General features: G+C 38.3%; 1 protein-coding gene and 1 long non-coding RNA gene across 11 annotated transcripts in view; one reads left to right on the top strand and one right to left on the bottom strand.

The window, feature by feature from the left end:
• PEAK1 (pseudopodium enriched atypical kinase 1) overlaps window positions 1-19766 on the bottom strand; it is a 123632-nt gene that overhangs the window by 47682 nt on the left and 56184 nt on the right. Inside the window, exons 3-4 of one of the 10 annotated variants that reach the window (XM_087743812.1) lie at window positions 3263-3407; window positions 2434-2506 (exon numbers count right to left, since the gene is read on the bottom strand). The exons of 7 other annotated variants lie outside the window; for them this stretch is intronic. The gene's annotated coding sequence lies outside the window, so the exon portion shown is untranslated. Of the gene's footprint in view, window positions 1-2433; window positions 2507-3262; window positions 3408-12665; window positions 13159-19766 lie in introns of those variants that run through there. 2 more of the 10 variants (XM_087743817.1, XM_087743811.1) reach the window with 2 other exon arrangements.
• On the top strand, window positions 1707-19628 carry LOC148050247 (uncharacterized). Its single transcript, XR_015701314.1, has 3 exons — window positions 1707-2429; window positions 8348-8419; window positions 19542-19628. It is a non-coding gene; the product is annotated as an uncharacterized LOC148050247 (long non-coding RNA).

Here is a 19766-nt window from a genome sequence, read left to right as displayed (position 1 = left end):
CTAACCCAAACAGCTAATGCCAGAGAGCAGGGAAAAGGCAAGAAATACGCTCAGGATCTGCCTAGGTAATCTGATTAGATTCTGCATCATCACATTCAGAACGCAGAAAACAATAACAAGGACAAGCTCTTACATTTGGTGTTGAGGCCCAATAGACCAGCCGAGGCATGTACTTGAATACAAACTCTTCTGAGTTCCAATAATAAGATAAGATTCTTAACTGGAGAAAACTATTAAAAATACTTTTTTCCTTTTGGAAAAAAATAATCATTTAGCATTAGTAAAACTTAAATTTATAATGACTATTCAGACACATATATATATATGATCATATTATTGAATATCATTCAGACAATGGTGCACAGTATATTCTTTAGGGATACTTCTTACTTGCACAGAAAATTAGTTTTCATTTTTTACTTTTTTAAAAGAAAAAGCCAGTGAGATAAGCCAGACTTATAGTTTGTTTACCTTGCTTCCTAAAAAGGGCTGTGTACAACATTCCAAAATCTAGCAGCAAATTAAGGGTAAGCACATCAGGTGACGGGAACAAGCATGATAATGATAATTTAAAAAAAAAAAACAAACAAACAACAAACAACTGTCCTGTCATTTTCAATGCTTTTAAGTTTGTCTCAACTCTATTTAAGCAAAATTATGAGAATTAAGCCCTTCACAGCGTATTAAAAATGCACTGGTATGACTATACTTTGACCAATATAATTATCTTTGATTTACCTTTCCCGGGCTCACTTGAAATCCTGCCCTTTGATCTTTTTTGCCCGCTGTTTAAGCACATGAAAACATCTAGAAGAATAAACTTTACCAAACCTTTACTAAACCTCTCCAGAATACCTGAAAAACATTATACTGCTTCTATAGTTATAAAACCCAGTAACAGTTGTGGTTATCCTTCTGCTGAGCTTGAGAATGAAAACAGTGTATGTCATCACTGTATTATTGAATCCATCAGTTCTGCAACTTCAATTTACTTAAAACTCTCTCCCTTGGACTACTGCAACCTCTGGCTCCAAAGATCTTTACGCTGAACCCCTGATGCAGCAAAAACCACAACTGCCAAAAATATATTAATTTTGGTTTAGCAAAGTAACTGGTAGATACCAATAGAATAATATAGCATAATAATAAATAGCATAATAATATAGAATAATAGAAAATAGCATTAGAAAGGATATGAAGGATCTTACTAAAAAGTAGTGAAAGACAAACAAAACACTGTAGTATTAGGAGCAGATAACTTATGAGAAAATTAGTGGACTGCAGCCAGTGTAAGAGGTCAGCTATAATACAGAAGATAAAACACATTGCAGAGAAGCCAGATGATTACTCACCATCAGTCTCAACCCCCTCCCCAAGGTCCTTAAGTTATTAAATACAGACTTGAGAGAATCAAGTTTAAAAATAAAACACTATCAGCCATTATAAAAAAAGAAACATTAAAAATAACTGATAAATTAAGAGCAATGGCACAGTAGGGCTGGACTGCATAAAGCCAAGAACTGTGGAGAAGCTTGAGAACCAGGTGGCTGAGCTACACGTAAAATTATGTGGCCCTTTATCATCAGAGCTAGTACGGCAAGGAGCTAAACATGGTATGAATGGGACGTGGTTTTTATCATGACTCCTGTGAAGGAAACTTGCTCTTCTTCTTACCAAACAATGAAATAATGGGCAAAAGAGAAACGACAATTTTATTTAAAGTTTTTAAGAAGTACTCACAAATTACTAACTGCAGGACATGCAAACAGTGCAACAGAATACGCAAGGCAACCAGCAGATTACGTGCCTTCAATGTAAGAAAAATCGATTACATGATTTACTGAATATTGTGTTCAGTTCTATTTATGACATCTCAGGAAGAAATGCAGCATAAAATAACCACAAAAATATTTTAAGGGATGAAAAGCTTTTCATATTAAGTGAAACAAAAAGATTATGATAGTTGAGTTCAGAATCGAGACAAATATTATATTAAATGATCCATCACATAAGGAAGATAGATCGGATGTTCCCATTTAGTGTCTGTCTCAAAAAAAGAGCAACAAGCCCAATGCAGCATATTTAAATTAGTAAAAAGAAAGTTATTCCATATAAAATGCTTCCTGAAACAAGCTGGCACTGAGATCAAGAGCTCAGTTGGATTCAGAAAGTGATTAGACATTTATACATGGGATGAGACACTGACAGTTGTATCAGGTGGGATAAACCCAAAGCTTCCAATTTCAGTGCTTAAACAAAGCATTAACTACTTGAGCAGAAAATTCACTCATTAGCAGATTATTTCTTTATTGTCCATTTAGGAAGTTTGGACAGCGTGAAGGACAGGGCTGCTGCTGGAGTCCGGGTGCCAGACCACGGCCAGCGCTGTTCCGCTGTAGCGCGCTTCCGGGCACTGCGCTGCACGCAAGGTACCTGTCTCGTCAAATCGTGCACCAGCTGTCAGTCTCTTCACGCTCGCAGATCCCTTTCTCCCTCTTCACCAGATCTGACGCACCAAAGAACGACAGCATACAAGATGTTGTCTTAAAGATTCCTGGTGTATACTCTTCCATCCAACCTGCACTACATATCCTTTCCACCTCTGTATGGCACGTACCTATTGTTTAGGGCTTTACCTGTATAAGCCTTCCTTTGGCAAGGCCCTTCTCAAAATTAATCTCTCTGATAACAACATGATTCTGATTTTTCCTTTTTATCAGATCCTACTCTTTATTTCAGTGTTTTTAGTTTAATGTAGCAAAATAATTAAATGGTGAAATAATACTAATTTCCCATTATCTCCCAGTGTTAAGGCCTTTCTCTTCTCCTCCCACACTTTGTTTTGTCACTGTTGTGCCAGGCTTATATCTCAGCCCTGGAAAAATTCTGTGTGTTCTTTTCTACTTCTTATGACTACACGATCATGTTTGGTATTGGGCAACTGGGACCTCAGGCTATAAACCACTTGGGCCAGGTGACCGTGTGTTACACTAGCCACGTGTCTTGCAATGATCCATACAAATCCATAGCAATGCATAAGTAAGATGGTAATTACAAAGGTAAGGAAGTCAGATGGGAGTCTTACAAAAGATTAGTACTGTTTGAATGTTGTCATACTACAAGATAGAAAAATCAGGGTAAGATGACAAAGGAATGATATAAAAAGGATTTTTCTCTACAATTAACCTAAACAATTTAACTTTTGAAGACACATACATTACTAGCTTATGGTGGAAAATAGAAATAAAAATAAGCTACATACTGATATCTCATTCACTACTTGGTGGAGCAAGTGCCTGGAGAGGGCTTGAATCTTTGTAAAAACTCCTTCAGTTTCCCATTCCACAGCAACCATCTCCTCCCACTGCCTTCCACTTGGTGCAGTCATTTTGCCTTGTTCCTTGCATCTGCGATCAAAGACAGACATTCTAATTTGAGGATCTCTTTGATAATCTTGAGAAGCTAGCTATAGGTAATTTTTTGACCATCAAAGCTAGTTCAAGCAGCTTATTCTCACTCAAGACTATTCTTCTAATTAGTATGTCATTTATTCATCCCGATAAGCTACTTCACGAGGCATGATGAATGCAAGAAATATTAATCTGCAGTCATAAGCCACAGCAATGAAATGAGTGATGAGCTATAAGTCAGAAAGTTAAAGATATTATTGCTTACTAGTGTTGAAGTTAAAAAGAAAACAATGAGGCTTTACAACAGATATTCTTAGGTACTCCTTATGCTTTGCCTAGAATCCATCCCCATAAAATGGGAAGCCACTGCTGATGAAAACGCTATTAGGGATAAAAAGCAGCATCATAGGTGAAATTTTATTCAGAAAAGGAATTAGCAGATACTGAAATTGTATGGTTTTAGCATTCATAATAAACAAGAATTGATTTTTTTACTTATTCTGATGAGTAAGTGTTGTGTCTGACCATCTTTTATAGGATAACGCACCCCCCAAACACCAGGACTGTGTTCTCCGTAGTTTCTCTATGCATTACCCTGCACAGATTTCCACCACACAATCCTGCTTGCAAAGCAGTATCAGTCAGAGGTAGGAAACGACGGTATTTCGTAACTGTGTGCGCACAGGTTCTCACAGAGAGCTCAGCTGTACAGACAAAACAAGGCTTCTGCTGATATAGAAGCCTTCTGCTTCTTTTTACCATTTGGTACCAAAGTGGATCTACCATAATGGTATCAAATACAACTATCTACATTATAAATGATTCACCAAGTATAAAATCCTAGTATGCTTGTAATAGCAGTGTAGAAACAGAACCAAAAGCCAAGAAAATCAATACCTTACTTCATTTAAAACATTGTGTTGTGGACCACTGAGAAGAACACAGTAGTTTTTAATGCTCTTTAGCCTGATTATCAAGTTAGCAATATCACAGCCCCTGGAAAATCTTCAAGTCCAGGACACACCAGTGTTCCAGGCACCTTGAGAGGGGCTCTGTGATGCAGCTGTAACCTTCCATGGTGACAGAAAAGGACTAACAGCACAACATGGGGCATCTATCTGTCAGTAATCATCTCTTTAGGTCGCCGAAACAGGGTGTAGGGCAGGGAAAAAAAAAAGCCAACAAAACAGTAATTCATTTTAGTCCACAAAATCTGATTCCATACTTAAAAATAATCCATACGTGGAAGAGTTATGCAGTGAAGGCATGATTAAATACAATCAAGCACAGAATCAGTAAGGAAATGTAATAGAGATTCTGTATTAGTTTTTATCTTTGCATTCAGTGACTGTTTTTTTTTTTGCAGCTAGGGAATTTGCTCAATTTACTTCACGAGAGAAGAAATACCCTTCCTTTTCAAAAGATAGCTGTTTAAACCTAGCAAGTATGTAAACCACTATGATCTTTACCCCAGTGCTCTAAGACAAGGAAAGGGAAAGAAGGAATCGCTTACTGTTCCCGAGAAGGCTGACTTCATGCAGGCAAAACCTACCCTAAGAACCAATCTGCTCTGTGGGCAGCAGGAGCATCCAGCTGCATCCAGCCACTTAAAAAACAGAGGTGGCTTATCACAAAGAGCAACAGCACCCAGAGGTGAGCCTGACACACCCGCCACTGCTGCCACAGCCCCTCCTGCTCCGAGCCTTCCTGCGAGCCCAGGGTGCCCACGGAGCTGTTCCTTCCACCTATGACAGCCATGCTGTCGGAGCGCTCAGATGCTAATTAAGAGGCTGCTGATCATACTTGAAATCTAGCCAGCGCTCATTCGTGGGTCAGGACGCAGTATGAAACAATAAAACCGAAACACTGTAAACAAGCTCTAGCAAAGGAAAGAGAAAATCAACACGAACGTTTGTTTTCAGAAATGGTACTCCTAAATTCTTTCTTTAGTTCTTCTTTACAGATACAAATGTTTTCCTTAAGGAACTGATTGACAAACAAATTTTGCTACTTGTGCTTGACAGAATCTTAAAAACACAAAGCTTTTTCTATCCAGAAAAAACACAATGTGAATTTTCTAGTCTTGTACCGCTAAGATGACTCAATACTAATCTACAGGGATCTGGAAGGTAGAAGTGGAATCACACACAACTGAATTCTTTACCATTCAAAGGTTTTTCTGACAGTACGCTTTGTTAGCACACAGGACCGCTACAAGTCCACCATTGTGCAGGAATGGATTTCACAGAAACCACACTAAGCCGAGGGCAATTACACTCTGTCACTGCCAACCCCAGTAAAACATGAAATGCTGCTATTACCTGCCTTCTTGGAGGGTCTTGAGGGAGGTTTTATTCCTGCCATATGCAACACCATGCCATTTTGAACTAAGCTGTTAACAATACTAAGAACCAGTCTAAGAGAAAGACCAAGACCTACTCCCTCGTCCATGTAAGCAGCGTCAAGTTGCAAGGCAGTAGCCATACTCTTCCCACTGTTCTCTGTTGAGGTGCTGGGCTCAGTCTCTACAGACAGGTTAGGAAACAATATAAATACTCCACTGAATGAGGAAAATTGCTCAGGAGTCTAAATCACACTTCCCCAACACTGCTTCATCAACACTATGCACAAGGTGGTGATGTGTAGGCCAGGTCTCCCAAGTATGGTCCATGGAAGAGACTACATGCTCTCCGTAGTACTTGATCTTGCAATTTATATAGACAAAAAAATCTGTACCCCAGATTTCAAGGTTATAGGCTCAAACTTGGCTTAATAACACATGGTAGCATATGTTATAGTTACATAAACAGTTCATGGGATCCCAACTGTTAGTCAAATGGTGAACTGCAACGGTAACTGCAACAGCTATGGAACACAGTGTTACTCATTTCTTTTGCCCTCATACTTAAGAAGTACTATTGGTTCTACTTTGCCTTTCTTTAATTAAAAAATGAGCAAAATTGAGCTCTCAAGTCTTCTCTGTAAAACAAGCTGCTCAAACCTTTAATCACTAATGACTTTTGTGAATTGTTACTAGCACCCTTGGACTGCTGCTCTCCAAAAGACAGCACAGCATTCCTGGAGCTTCATACCGGTGACACAACCCTTCCTACTTTTGAAATACATTCCTCTCCATGTGGAGTCCAGGCACTGTCCTTTTAAGTCCAGAGTGTTAGCCAGAACTCATGGTAACGGGATGGTCATGACTTCCACAAGCTTCTGAGGATCTTTGCTTCTCTCAGTGGAGCCAGGCAAGCCTGCTCTAAGCTTTCTGTTCCCCGTTTACAGTCGCACATAATAAATACAAATTATTTGTTCAAGCTTTTTTCGATGTAATCAGTGAGGATCTCTGCTTTTAAACTTCCTGCTCTCCCTATTTACGTTTTCTTTCAGACTACTCATAAAAAAACCTTGACTAATTTTAGGACAAAGCTTAATACATAGCATCTCATGCCAACTTGGTAACAAATTCCCACTTACAATCAGTTTGAGACCTACCACCTGTAGCCAGGCCTCATCCATATAATACATACTGCGTTTTTATCATTTTAGTTTCTTAGTATCAATATAGCAAAACATGACATTAAATTAAAACATACTATATTTAAAATTTAGCCTTTTGTATACTTGTTAATGAAGATACCTATTCGTAGCTCACTAAAATTCAGCATCTGGAAAGAAGACATACAGAGGCATGAGGAAGAGAGGACGTGGTTTTGCAAATACAATGAATTTGTGTTTTATTTTAAAGCTATTTTAAAATAAGGAAACCTTTTGGTTTGCAATAGTATCAGGCAGTTATTCAACAGCAAAAAACAGTCTGAGCAATTTGCATAAAGAGTCAAGGTCTAATTATTCAGATTTCTACAGTGATTTGTAGAAATATTTTTTGGCATAACTGGAAAATTAATCGCTACTAACTTCACCTTCTATGGCTGTTTTAAGTACCCCCTACTCAAATAACTTCTCATATAACAATCACTCAGAAAAGTATCAGCTTTTTTAAGTCAGCTGTTTTGAAAAGCCTTTTGTTGAAACCAGGTATGTTAACAATGATCTCAAAGCCTTAATTTTGATAGAAATTGCAGTATGTCAAACTCAATAAAGGCAGCAGAACTATGTCTGGATGCCAGAATGCAGTATGTAAAAAAAAAATTATGAAATTCAGTAATAGGATATTTATCAGCTGCTTATCATGTCTGTATGCAGTTGCAGGACTTGGCCCATGTTGCTTCATACAAGTATGCTGAGAAACTGAAGCAGATTCGCTCTGCCCTGCGCAGGTTTCTCAATATATAGTAATAAAATTTTTGCTACATAGAAGTATTTTTTCTTTTTTCTATAGAGAGCAAAATAACCTCCTTACTTTCATACAGGGACAAGAAGACTAAAGAGAAAGGTGGAAAGACACAAAAAAGCTAACAGCATTTCTCAGAACACGCTGGTTATAAAAAGCAGCTTCATATAACCTCTCATTTACGCTCACCTCTAGCTCTGCCAAAGCAAGGTACTGCCTTATAGAACAGGGCAGTGTTCAGCAGACACCACTGCGAGAGCGCCGAGCCGCCCCGCCTGAACTCCCCGAGCTTCTCGCGGCCGCGTCAGGACGCAGGTGCGCAGCCAGTTACACTCGCACCATGTTACTGGTGCTTCTGCTTTGCTCCAGTTGACTGCTCGTCTGCTGCCAACCCCGCTGCACTTTGCCAAACGCAATTCAGTACCAACATAACGTACTGCTGTTCCAGCACAGAATTCTTCCAAGTCTGATATAATTCAACATGATTAACAAAAGGACGGTTTCATAATGCTAATTAGCATTGTGTAGTCAGAAGACAGACTGTAGGCCTATATCTCTAATGTCCTATGTTAAATTTGTTCTCTAGACATAAGAGACTGGTACATTAACCATGTCTTTATTCTCACATTTCTCTTTTCAGAGAAGCCTGGATGAATCGTAATGCACGCAGATAGTCTGAAACACTCGGCAGATGATTTCACTTAAATCTCAAGTAAGACAAATTAGACGAGATCTTCAATCACTGCCTTGGGATGTGTGGGCGATGTATTACATTTTACAAGCAACAGCATTTGGAAAAATTCCGTTTTCACTCTTCAGCCACTGTACTCTTTTAATTACATGCTAAAACTTGGAGAAATAAGAACTGGAAAGGAAAAAGAGCAGAAGAGAGACTTCACAGAGATCATGAGATGGCTGCTTGCTGAAATTAGGCAACATCATCTTTAATGTCTGCAGTGCTGAGCTAAAGAAGGAAAAAAGCAAATTCCCCACACTGCCTCTGCATTCCCTATTACCAATGGAGCCGTTCTGCAGTAACTAGTTTTAAGTAAGATATGAAGCTCTAGCAGCAAGTTCACCACTAGAGTGAGGATTTTTATTTTATAAGGTGTGATGGACAAACTAGTTTGAGGCTATGTAAAAGTAATAAAATAAATTCTGCCTCAAATCTCTGTGAACCTTTAATATGCCAGGATCCATAGACAACTGAAAGTCTCAAAAGATCTCTGGAACCTTACGGCTTGGTATGCCTGTTCATTTCCTGGTGCACACTTTATTTTTACCCTCTAAAACTAAAGCATAAAGACAGAAATTAGGAAGAGCTGTCAAACTCATTTTTTTTAAGTCCAATTTCAATCTTCCCTATGAGGAATGTGATTCAAAAACTCTTGCAGTTATTATTGTCCAAGGACTGTAATTTTTTTAAGCTGTTTGGATGGATTTGATAAGTTATCCCACAACAACGTGGACAATACTTTTGTTTTCTTGTAGATGCAAACATTGGATTGTTATACCAAGATTCAGCATTACTACTACTGCTAAACATACTCAGACCAAAAAGTATGTGAATACATACTTCTCTTACAGTAGTAACCAAGTTGAGAATCTTACATGTTCAAAGGTTATGCATCAGGTGGCTGGCTTAAAAGTTTTGCAAATGGAAGACAAGCACAACCGAGAGTATTATTTTCCTTCAATGTTATTATTGTAATACATGGGGATAACGGTAATACTGCAAGTGTACAACTTTAATGGAAATGTAAACTGCTTGTTGATATTGTCTCTTTCAGTTCTCCTTTTCTAATCGTGAAAGTGATTCTAAAAATTGCTGTTCCCAAAACATTTGGGAAAGAGATTGAAATCATGACATGGAAGTTAAGCACGGCAGTAATTTAGGGGTTAAAGTCACATACACAGTGCCACCTTTAAAAATACACCTGTATAGTTTGTATATTGTAGTAGCAGGGAAGTATATATTATACATATTTATAAACACACACAAAAAGGAAAAAATTCACAAGTATGAAATATGTTGGTGTATTTCCGAGATCTTCAGATTGAGATCTACGTAAGACATACACATCACAAGCAGAAAGCTAAAATAAGGGTGACCAGATAAAAGAGGACTTAAAACTCAGAAGACATGATAAAAAAAAGAAAAAACTACACTAGTAATGAATCCCAGAAAAAATTAATTCTGACAGCTAGCTTATCTCAGTGAAAGATGTAAACCTACTAAATGTTTAAAACATATCTCTATAGAAACCAGTCTATCAGAACATAGCTAGCAATGATATACTAAAACCCAGCTAGACACTTCTGGATACCTATTGTAGCTGACGCCACATGAGATTATATGGCTTTGCCCACAGCCACGGTTTTAGGAACAATTCCCGCTGTTGCCTTCGCAGTGGGTCTGCTGTACAGACTCCTGTGCTGTACGCTACTATTGGGAACATTGCACCACCGCACCATTTGAACTGTTCAAAGCAAAGTTTTAGCCCATGGCGAAGGTAAGCAGCGACGGCTGTTTGCTGTAGCACTTTGGCCGGTGCGGGTGGCCGAAGGAGGTTCTTTCTTGTGTAGTATTTACTGAAATACACCCAGTCAGAGAGACCTCCATATCATGTACAAAGTTCCAATAAATAACTTCCAACACAGAAGGTTGTAGATGTCCCTGCCAATTGCGGGGGGGTGGACTAGATGACCTTTAAAGGTCCTTTCCATCCCAAAGCATTCTGTGATTCTATGAAAACACAATCCAACTTTTAAATAAGTACTGTAAATCTTCAAGTAATATAGTAACTTTGTGGACATGAACACATGCAATTTATGGCAATTTCTTTATTTTAAAGAGGGGGAAGGGAGAGGTTATAATACATAATATTATGAGCAAGGAACTTCCAAATCCAGTTCTAAAATTACGTCCAGCTTTGCTAAATCAACAAACTCTATTCTCCCCTCCCTTTTGCCTGTTTCTAAAGTCTGTCTTATTTCTCCTCTCCTTAGACTGCTCATGTGCTTAATCTGATCAAAATTCTTAAAGGATGTCAAGGGGATAAATACTGCTATTAACAGCTACTAGTTTGGATTTACTTTTTAGAAATGGGTGCATTACACTTTGAGGCATTACACACACTATTAGGTATTCACAGGATGCACCGTTACCGAGAGACAATATGCAGAGGAAGAAGTGGAGACGAAAACATTTTTGCATTAACAGGAGGATCCTCCAAGCAGTTCGCAGTGTGCTCCAGGGCCATTCAATTGTTCTACAGCGTTAGTATGTCAAGCAGAAAATATTTAACTGTGTTTCTTCCAGGACCAAAGTATAAATGCAGGGAATCAGGTATTTATCCAATACAGGTAACAGATTTCTACCTAGAATTTTCCGCAACTTAAATGTAAACGATGCGTGAAAAATGTATTCTTATTAAATGTTAAACACAAACATTTTAACAGAAAAGTACGGAATACAGCAATGATCTCTGTGTTTTGTCATCACCAACAACTGCAGCCCTACAGCCCCAAGGAGCCTACAGTTCCTACCAATCTGTGATCAAATTAGGAAAGAGCAAGTACAGCTTCAAAGAAATTATGGGTACTTTATTATGTGCATTCAGAAAGAGACAGCCATGAAGCATTGCCTTGCTAAATTTTATAAAAGTTCTTATAAATATTCATGTGCAGCATTTGTGCTAAGCATTTAATAATTTCTTTATAACAAAGGAATGGGGGGAAGGGGAGAGGAAGAAATTACAGTTTCCTCAGTTCCAAAGAGTTCAAGGCAACAGAAAAGACAAACATGTGCACAAGTGCTCTATAGATTAGATAGCACCAAACCCAGAAACTTACGAACAAGAGTAATTAAAAAAAAAAAAAATCTACCTGAAAAAAATAATCTGAAGTTTTAGAATAGTTTGCAAGTACTAAACTAATGATTTTTTGATCCCTTGACTTACTTGAATTTGGATTTTGATCATTTGAATTTCTATGTCATTAGCTTTTGAAAAAACAAGATCTGTTGCTTCTGACATTTGTATGAGGACAGATTTAGTTGGCTGTACTTCTCTGCATTTTCAAAACCCCATTGTCAATGATGAACCAAACGCCACAGCACCGGATAAATATGGCTGCTGTGCAATGGCAAGGCATTGTGCAACTTGGAAACTCGATCCGTCCATACACAGCTGTTGTGAGCTAAAATAGCAAGACTGAAAATCCTGCCATCACCCCTTGAAAGCACTGCATTTCTAAGTATGTTTATGGCATGCAGCCTCTCGATTAAGCCTCTCTGACAAAGTTTATCAATACTACTGTGAATTAGTACTGAATTCACTACTGTGAATTAACACAGATTACTGTAATACGTTGCTGACAATACAAAAGCCTGTTCACAAGTGGCTTGTGCACAAAAGAGAAAAGATATTGTAAAACAGCTTTGATATAAAATTATAAACCTAATATAAAACCTAAAAGATGTGGAGTAATAAGATCTGAACTCCTCAGAAATTACCAGAGATAGCAGTGAGGGACCAGCTTAGACCTCCTGCCTTGCTGTGATCCTGCCTCCAAGCCAGACCAAGACAACCGACTCTCTGCCTGTGACACTCATTTACCTTCCCCTTGGTACCAGGAACATCACTTCTTGTCTGAGAAACACATGAGTATGAATATCTTTGCAGAATCTTTTCAGATACTACACTCGGGACACATGTCCCCATTCAAAATGCTATAGCTAGAGGGAGGAGGGGGGAGAAAAAAAAAAAAAAAAAAAAAAAAAGGAGATGCTTATTAATGTAGACCCAACTCCTTCACACATACCTTAGATGGCAAGTAGACCTAGTGTTGGCTTTACCACAGGGTGGTAAAGCAATATTAATAGCAGAAGGGGCTTATTGCTATGGTACTTTTGGTTCCCTCTCATATCAGTCAAGTCAGATTGCTGTCAGATGTACCTGATTCAGCTCCCAGGTGTATCGGACAAGTCTCAGTGGAGTTATTCCAGGCACATACCTTGTTTAGAAATACAAAGCAAAATGAAAAGTGGTGCTGCCTTTTACTTCCCTCAAGAAAATTGCCTCTTGAAAATGGTTTTATAATTTTCATTATATCCTGTTTGATTTGCTTTACCATCTTGACTGCAACAATAGCTAAGACATAATAGAAAAAGATTTTTCCACACGCTGGTTCTAATTACATTAACTCTCAAGTGAGATAGGGCATTTAAATAAGAAACAACAACTGCAGAGTCTAAGATAATAACATACCAACATACTAGGCTTTTTGAGAGTACTGTTAAAATGATGCATTAAACGTTACAGCATACTCCAATCACGTTTCAACACGAAAGCCATTTCTTCTGTGGCACACTGCTGCAAAAAGAGGGTTAGTAGTTATTGCAGTCAATGTTCAACTCCAAACAACTATGAAACATTATGCTTCATGCTGGTAGTTACACAGATCTTTGTATCATGAACTGCGAGATACATGCTTGACTTCCGCGTGAGGTGAGGCAGCTGGGAATGCAGGGTCACTGTAGGATTAATCACCTCATGAGCCACAATGTAGAGTTGAGGAAGTTTTGAAGAGTTCCTGGATTCTGTTTTAAGTTGTACCTTTAACATTTTGTCCAGATAACTGAATTCTCTTTTAACGTGCTTGGAAAACATACTGTCTTTAGATTGCTGAAACCCACTGAAATATAAACATGCTAAATGGAAACCGTGGCTATGTGGTCTATAAACGCTGCAAACCCTGTCATAGTTCTGTAGTTTGTGTGTTTAATGTTATAAGCCACCGCTCAGCTGTGCCTCCAGTATTGGTGCTTATGGGACCCTGCAGCAAATTCCCCTGCTGGAAACCAAAGTTGAAGAAAGGGAACTTAGGTGGGGAGGGAAGGAACTGAATTACTCCCCCTGCCTCCCTTTCCTTTGGCTAAGAGCTAGCCCAGGCTCAAGCGAAGGAGAAGGGTTGGCCTGTGGGAGTGGGGAGAGGACAATTCCTCAATTCTCTTTGCTCACAGCTGGTTACTAGACTGACTTAACTAACATCAAACCACATATAAGCTATTCTACGGTGTGATTTACCAGTGTATATGGCTAGAGCTGAAACACTTATGTACATACAGATTTGGATATCAGTTACTTCTCTGTTCAGCTGTTCTTCCACAGTCATCATAGTAAAGTTTCAAGGAAATTACCTAGATACTGCGGATTAAGAGACTTACTTTCAGTCAATAAACAGAATCTGTGATTCTAAGTTCTATGCTTCGAGAATATAAACTTTCACAGCAGGCAGTTCAGTAAGTAAAGCATTCTTGTCTAAATAGCAAAATGTATATTAATTCTCTATTAAAAATGTAATCAAGTACACAAAAGAAGATTGGAAAAGTTTATTTCAGTACACAAAATGAAATTTATTTTCTTGTGTGTATATTCTACACTTGAGACACCAAAAGTGCTCTTAAGCACTAATTACCTATGTTTGTCTAGTGACCAATGCCACGGCACTGAAGAATGATTGCTTACATGCAGAAAGTGGAGTAGTAACACTTATATGACCACACTGCAAAAACAATTTCTAAATGCAGCTCACAGATATCTGCACAGCCACTGCTGGAGACGCCTGTCTGAATAGCTCTAAATCTGAAAAGAAAATGCGGACAGATATGGAGGTAATCAGTAAAAGACACATGCAAGTATTACTACCTATGAAAATATTTAATTTGCATTTCATAAAGAAGAAGGAATTTAACTTGCGCATCTTTCTCTATCAACTATTGTTTTCGTTAACTTCCTTTAAGCCATTATGCTTGTAAGACATTTGCAAACTAAAATCAGTTGAAGACGCTCACCTTCATGTACTCTCACCACTTCTCTTGTACTGGCTCTGCTGTTCTCATGACACCTCTGAACCAACTCAGCTTCCCAACTGCAGCAAATCAACCCATGGATGGTGAGGAAGAGTCATTTTCTGCCAGGTCAGCAAGGGGAATGGGCTCATGAAGATAAGCAATAAGCACCAAACATTCCGCCACAGAGGGGACAACACTGCATAGCTAGGAGCAGCAGTGAGGTAGCTGTTGTAGCTCTATTACCCTCCGCACCCCAAGAAGTAGTGGTCAGTAGATATTTCAGCAGATGAACAGTAGGAAGTTTTACATAGGCATCACGGCATACTGATACTGTTCTGAAGCTCTTGGGCTCACATTGACTTATTGTCTTGCATAGAAACTTTCCATTCTACTGAAGTATACCTTCAAAAGAATACATCAGTCATTTAAAATTACCGGAGCAGTCTGTCACAACCTCTGCGGCAAGGGCCACATTAGCACCATTCTTCTGTCCAACAGATTCCCTAGGGCCAAATGTTTTCCTTGGGAACTGAGTAGCTCAGGTAAATCACAAAAGACATGACCTTGTTTTACCCATTCTCATGTGGGGCTACAGCCTGGTATTACCTATTTGCAGATGCTTTTAAAATAATCTTTTTTTTTTTTTTTTGGACGGTTCCTGGCATATACCTTCCACATTGGATACCACTGAAATACCAATGCATAATTTTACATGCGAACTAAACAAAAGTCTGTTTCTTCCCCAAAGAGAATAAAAACTTGAAAACTTGCTAGTCTTGATTGTGAGCTGAAGTAAAGGCTGGTAATAACAAAGGCTGCACAGAGCACAGATCATGATGACCCGAGTACTGAAGAGAGGAAGCAACAAGGTGAGGAGTGTTTCCTGAAGCTAGGACATCCATAAAAGTGAATGCCACTACTGCAGTGCTAGTAATTCAGCAGCATAAGGACAAAAAAGGGAGACTTACTTCAACAAACTGGATGTGATATATTGCACTTTTAGTGCTGTATCCCATGGCTACTGAATTACTGAATCTTCATTGACTGTTTTATGTCACATGCACTCCTGATTTGCTATCCAAATTTCTTCCTACACAGGCTGGTGGTCTCTCATTAAGACCAAGATTTACAGAGCAGAGATTTCACATTTTATAGAACTCACCGTGCTTTCTAGAGAGTCACCTTTTCTTCTAATCAACTGAAATAACACTTTTTGGCTATGACTCCTGGTGTTTGGGGGGGGCTTTGGGTGGTGGTGGGGGGGGTTTTTTTGCTGGTTTTTTTTGAACTTGCAATGCATATTTCTCAGTCAGACCCCTAAGGATGTTAGTAAGAGTTACCCATACAGCCTCTCCCACTGTTTGCCCCCCCTTTAATTCTTTGAGATACAAGTACTTTTACGTTACAGGAAATGAGGACAACAGAAAGCTGCAGATCCCATGAATGTAAAAATTGTCTTGAAGGCATGGAACAATTCAGCCCTAATTACAGGCAGCTGGAATCTGCTCTCTTTGCAGTGATACTTAGATAATTAACCAAATACTGACTGATGCAAGGCTCAAGTATGTCACTACCACTCAGATATTCAAGGTTAGTTTTTGTATCCATCACTGAAATAAAGCTTAATAGATATTATCAGCTAAAGTCTTGAAAATCAGTGACACAGTCATAGTCAGGCAAGGATTATTTTTCTTTCAATGAGCTCGGTGCTATCTTTCTTTAGCTGCAGAAGAAACGCTTTTTCCATTAAAAAGGCAAACTCATAAATGTTGATTATTTTAATGTCCTTTTAACACCCGTGAATTCACCCAGTCTAAGCCCTAAACTTAAATACACTGAAGCCACAACACTGATGTAACAAAATAAAACCAAAAATGTTCTGATAGGCATTATTATAGTAGTACACATTTATTTCTCACAGTATGCCATCTTTAAATTCATGGGTTTTGTGTTTCTTCCTAAGTAAGCTTTATATGCATGTTGAAACCAAATAGTACTACACCAAAAGTCAAATATACTGATTTGACTGCCAATGCATATACTCTCAAACTATTACAAAAGAAGATGGCAGAGAGAGCGCTTAAGAAGTCTGAAACGTTTGGAAGGCAAAATTCTAACGCATCCCTCCTTCTGAAAACACAATTCAGATAGCTAACAATTTAAAAACGTATTTGAAGCAAAAAACAAAACTGAAAGAGGAAGTCAGTACAAACAAGAGAAAACAGTCTTCCCCAATCCTATTTTCAGCAGTCCTTTCCCTGAAAACATGAATTTTTAGACAGATTCAATCCCTCTGACTGGTCATACAGCTAGTTAGTGCTGATCAGCAGAAAACATTTTGTCACTGCTTTTTATCAAGTGGCAGCTCCTGTGACTTTTACTTCTAGTGACTAACTCAAGAAATCTACTGCGAAAAATTCGAAATATTTTAGCCTGGTAAAGATGTTTGTAAAACCAGCAATACACCCCAGAAGTTGCTGGTAAAGACACAGCACAATGAGAAACATAACTAATCAGTACTTGTCAGACCTTGGGTAGGGCTATAAAGAATAACAACATCATCCATCCCAGTAGCGCACTTGCAGTGTCCTTAAAAAAATCTGGGTGGGGACGCAAGAATCTAAAGGATCTGGAACAGGGATTCTTTTAATTCTGTATTTTATTTGTCCTCACACCTTCTTATCCAGTATTGAAAAAGAAACAATCCCAACTACGTTTGCACGCTGCCTAACATACTCCTTCAGCAGGAAAAGTCTGCGTTTTGTTAAATATCTTTGGAATGCCACTGTAGCGCAAATCACAAAGCATCACCACAACGGTGCAAGTTCAAGTGTAACCTGCAGTTTTTCCTCTGGAGAATACACAGAATTTTTATTACCAGAAATGGAAAGTAATGCGATAAAAATAAAAGTTTAGCAAAAAAATAGGTTAACTCATATAAAGAATTACATATAAGACATAGCTGAAAAAGAAAGCAAGCTAGGTATTTTTTGAATTATTTTGAAGTCTATTAAAATCCCCACCTATTCACCTATGAAGCATTTTTGCTTAAAAAATATATATGCTAATGTTCATATTTAAGACAGTGATTATTTGGCTGGAAAAAATCCTGCTCTAAGAACAAAGGAAGAAAGACTATGCATCATCAGCAATTGTTTCTGAAAGCATTTGCAGAGAGTTATCCTGAAGAGAGTTAAGGAAATTTGTGTCTGAAAGGAAAAGCTGCATTCTGGATAAATTGTTAAGAAACCCTTTGAACCTAAGAAGCCTCCAAATTTCTGTTGTTTGATGTTAAAAGGCAAGAGAAGGGATGTTGCTGAAGCAACCCACTGTATGAGGTAGATGCTGTAGTGCCTGGGGGGAATCTGACTCTGGCCAGAACCTGGGGACAGTGGGACTACCTGCTCTCGGCAAAACAGCAGCTTCCAGCGTTTCAAATACACACCTAGGTGACTGCATTAAGGAAACAGCTGCGCTGTAAGAAGTGAAGGCATACTCTGTTAACATAGCATGCAGCACTGCTATCTTAGTTCTGTTTCTCAGGTATATTTTTAGACGTGGCTGCTTTCTGTTCTCTCATTCCCTCACTCTGCTCTTAATATTAACAGACAGGCCAGAAGTATGATATTTACATAATTGCTTATGTGCCATTTCCTAATTGGGAGAGTACGGAGCTAATGTAACAACTTTGATTTACAGGTTGCGGCAAAAAAAAAAAAAAAATAGTACCAATATTGTAGGCTGTAACTCTTGAGCATCTGGGCAGCACTTAAAAAACCCCCATCATTTTAGGGCAACTACATATGTAACCTTTTCCAACTCGGTAAGAAAGTTATTCATACAAAAGGATTTTTGCTTGCAGCAGGTTCAAGCGTGTTGATTATCTTTTCAACCCTACAAGTTGGATCGCTCTCTTAATTAGCAGGATCTGAGATGTGTTCGGGTTTTTTTTTTGTTTGTTTCTTGGGTTTTTTTTGTTTTGTTTTGGTGGGTTGTTTTTTTGGGTTTTTTGTTGTTTTTTTTTTTTTTTTTTTTTTTTAAAGAATGCGAATGTGTTTCTTGCCAAGACCACATCATGTAATAACAGGCTAGAGAAGAATGAAAGAACCCAGCACAAAAAACACAATCTAATTATCACCAACCGAACAGCTGATAAATGAAATGACAAAGTAAAATACACTAGTTTCATGTGATGGAAATTAAGGGAGGGTGAATTTGTGACAAATATTGAACTAATGAAAATTGGAGACCTCACCAAAAGTAGGGCCTCTTATCTCCCTGTCACTGAAAATTCACTGCTCCCACAATAAGCAATCTACCATCCCATCACAAAAAAAGAGCTAGAAGATCTGATACCCAGCAGCAAAGTTGTTTTGATGTAAAATACAGGATCCTGTTCAAAATGAAGAGCAGTACTGGTTTAGAGCTTTACAAATTTATGAGATGATTTTTCCATTTTGCCATGTCCTGCTTATTTGAAGTTTCCAGGGACAGCCATTACACCAGCATGAATTTAACAAACACAAGCATCAGTCTCCTTTTATCAGATGAACTGACAAGGACAGTATTTTTAACGTACCTGTGATGGGACAGATTTCATAGATAAACATAAGTGAAAATGGAGACTTATGCAAGTTAGTGAAAAATCAGAGTTGCCCTTTGGAAAGAATTGTGTATAGGGACATTTAATAGATATTTTTATGTTACTGTTGCTTACTCTGTCAATGTTTCCATTTTGAATCATCACCTTCAGACATTTAAACCTCAACTGAAAAAGTCTGGTTTGACCTGAAAAACTGGCAAGTCAGATTTCAGGGGAAGAAGAAAGCCTTTTCTTAACCCCCAAAACCCAAACACATCCTGAATTTAATATCTTTAGCTACTTTTGAGATAGAGCTAAAAATCTTGGGGTTTGAATCTTTCTTTTGTTCATATGTAACTGAGGTTAAAATGTTACCCTATCTCTTCCCTGATTTAGCAATATAATTCTGTGATTCCTGCAACACTGACAGGGGAGGCAGCCGGCTTGTTCTGGACAAGAAGCACACAGAACACTGTGCCTCTGCTCCCAACACTTTTTCAAACTGTAAGTACAAAGTAATTGATACAGCAGTTGAAGTTTGGCAAACTGTTCAGGAATGCACAAAGGAAACGCAGTACAGAAATGTAAAAATCATTAAAGGAATATTGTTACGGTTGTTAT

The sequence above is a fragment of the Nipponia nippon genome, unplaced genomic scaffold (assembly GCF_047370975.1).
Source record: "Nipponia nippon isolate SJK-2023a ecotype South Korea unplaced genomic scaffold, ASM4737097v1 scaffold_9, whole genome shotgun sequence".
Classification (NCBI taxonomy): domain Eukaryota; kingdom Metazoa; phylum Chordata; class Aves; order Pelecaniformes; family Threskiornithidae; genus Nipponia; species Nipponia nippon.
The sequence above is the reverse complement of the archived record's forward strand: the minus strand, read 5'-3'. Positions and strand labels throughout refer to the sequence as shown.